Genomic DNA, 2,654 nt, shown 5'->3' on the forward strand with positions numbered 1-2,654 from the left:
ATATACCAAATTTGTTTAGTCATTCTTCTATTGATGGGCATCTACTTTTTTTTCACCCCAATTCTTAGCTATCATAAAAAAAGTTCTGCTGTTAACACTTTGAAGTATGTGGGGACTCTTTTCTTATTGATGGCTTGCTTGTCCTATCTTTTAAGCTCAGTAAAGAAGACTGGATCAAAGGGTATGGACATTTTAGTAACTCTATCTGCATATTTCCAAATAGCTTTCCAAAATGGTTGTACTACATCATAGCTTCACTAACAATGTACTAGTATATAGCTGTCTTCCCACAACCCTTCCAACATTTATTGTTGTCATTTTTTTGGGTCATATTTGCCAATTTTCAGGGTGTGCAGTGAAATCTCAGGATTGTTTTAATTTGTGATTTTCTCATTATTAGTGATTTGGAACATTTTTTCATGTGACTGTGAATGCTTTGCAGTTCTCTTGATAACTGTTTGTTCATGTCCTTTGACTATTTATCTATGGAAGAATGACTATTAATCTTATTAATTAATTAATTATTTCTATATATTGGAGACCAAACTCCTATCAGAAAATATTATTACAAAGATTTTCCCTCCATTTGATCACTTTCCTTATCCTGGATTCATTAATGTCTGTGCAGAAGTTTTTTAGTTTTGAATAATCAAAAGCATCTATCTTTTGTAATTGCTTCTATCTCTTGTTTAGTTAATAATATATCTCTTATCCATAGCTATGAGAAATATATGATCTGCTTCTCTTCTAATTTTTTTATAGTCTGATATTTATTATTAATCTCATAAATCCCTTTACAATGTGTTGTGGAATATGATGTAACTTGTTGGTCTTAGCCTTGTTTATCCATAGGTTCACTGGACTTGAGGGTGGTCTCATGTTGATGTCATAGTCCACAGCCTCTGAGAATACTCCCTCTTGGGAGTCAGGCAGGTGTGGCTTTAATTGAATTAACTTTAAGTGGGTTAATCAGTGAAGTCAATCACTCTCAGTCAATCCAATCAGTCCAAATCAATCTGGGGCCTTTGGGCATTTAGCAAATCCCATTATTTTCTTACACTATGTACCAGGCACTTTATAAGTATTCTCATTTGATACAACAGCCCTCCAGGTAGGTGCTATTATTAACTTCATTTTACAGATGAGGAAAGTGAGGCAGAGTTTCAGTGATTTGGCCAGCACTTTATAATAAATGTTGATTACACATTTTATTCATTTGCATGTTATGGTCACATAACTAGTATCTGAAGACAGATCTGAACTCAGGTCTTCCTCACTCCAAGCCAAGTGCTCTATCCATCATGACATGTAGTTGCCTCATTTCATGGCACTTATAATAACATATTTGTACTGATTACTGTTTTCAAAAGAAGTCAATTTATGTTCAAATTTATGATACATTTGGGGGAGGGCAGAGACAAGATGGTATAGAGGCTGTGACTCCTGCAAGCTCCCAATAAACCCATCCACTCACTCCCAAATAATGCCATAACCCCCCTCCCCCAGAGCAGCCTAACTCATATAAGAACAGAGTGAGACCATTTTCTAGCCATATCTGGCAATTAGGATCACCTGCTGATCTGGCTGAGAGAGGAGCTCAGCATGGGGACCCAGCCAGGAACAGACCATGCCTCCAGGGTCTTGGAGAGGCTTCTTCTGAGGCTTTGCTTATGGACCAGTGAAGGGCTTTGGTGGTTGGCCTGGGTGAAGTGGCTGCAGTCTTTGCTGGAGATGGGGTGAAGCAGCTGGGTTCTGAACCAGTGGGCTGAACTGAGTGGTGGCAGCCTAGTGGGAGAGGGGCAGAGGCACACCAAGTTTTAGACCATAGAGAACCAGATTTCAATCAGACATCTGCTTCCAGGTTGAGATGAGTAGGCAAAGAAAGCAGCAGACTATAGAAAGCTTTTTTGGGGGGCAAAATAGACCAGAATCCACCTTCAGAAGAAGATAATAGCAAATTCAAAGCTCCAAAATCTAAAGTTTCCAAGAAAAATATGAATTGGGCTCAGGTCATGGAAGTGCTCAAAAGGGACTTTGAAGATAAAGTAGGAGAGATAGAAGGAAGATTTAGAGAGAGGGAGGAAAGAATGGAAAGAAAAATGAGAGCAATGCGGGAGAGTCATGAGAAAAAAGTCAACAACTTGAAAAGTCAAATGGGAAAGGAGATACAAAAGCTCTCTGAAGAAAACAATTGCCCAAGAATTAGGATTGAACAAATGGAAGATAGTGATTTTATGAGAAACCAAGACACAGTAAAGCAAATGCAATTGAATAAAAAAAATAGAGGGTATTATGAAATATCTCCTTGGAAAAACAGCTGACTGGGAAAATAGACCCAGGAAAGATAATTTGAAAATCATTAGACTACCTGAAAAACATGACCAAAATAAGAGTTTAGACAGCATCTTCCAAAAAATGGTCAGGGAAAATTGCCCTGATATTCTAGAAGCAGAAGTTAAAATAGAAATTGAAAGAATTCACCAATAACCTCCTGAAAGAAATCCCAAAAGGAAAACTTCCCAGAATATTATAGCCAAATTCCAGACTTCCCAGGTCAAGGAGAAAATATTGCAAGCAGCTAGAAAAAAGGAATTCAAATACTGTGGGGCTAGAGTAAAGATAGCACAAGATATAGCAGCATCCACATTAAAGGA

The sequence above is a fragment of the Dromiciops gliroides genome, chromosome 3 (genome assembly GCF_019393635.1).
Source record: "Dromiciops gliroides isolate mDroGli1 chromosome 3, mDroGli1.pri, whole genome shotgun sequence".
In the NCBI taxonomy this organism is placed as follows: domain Eukaryota; kingdom Metazoa; phylum Chordata; class Mammalia; order Microbiotheria; family Microbiotheriidae; genus Dromiciops; species Dromiciops gliroides.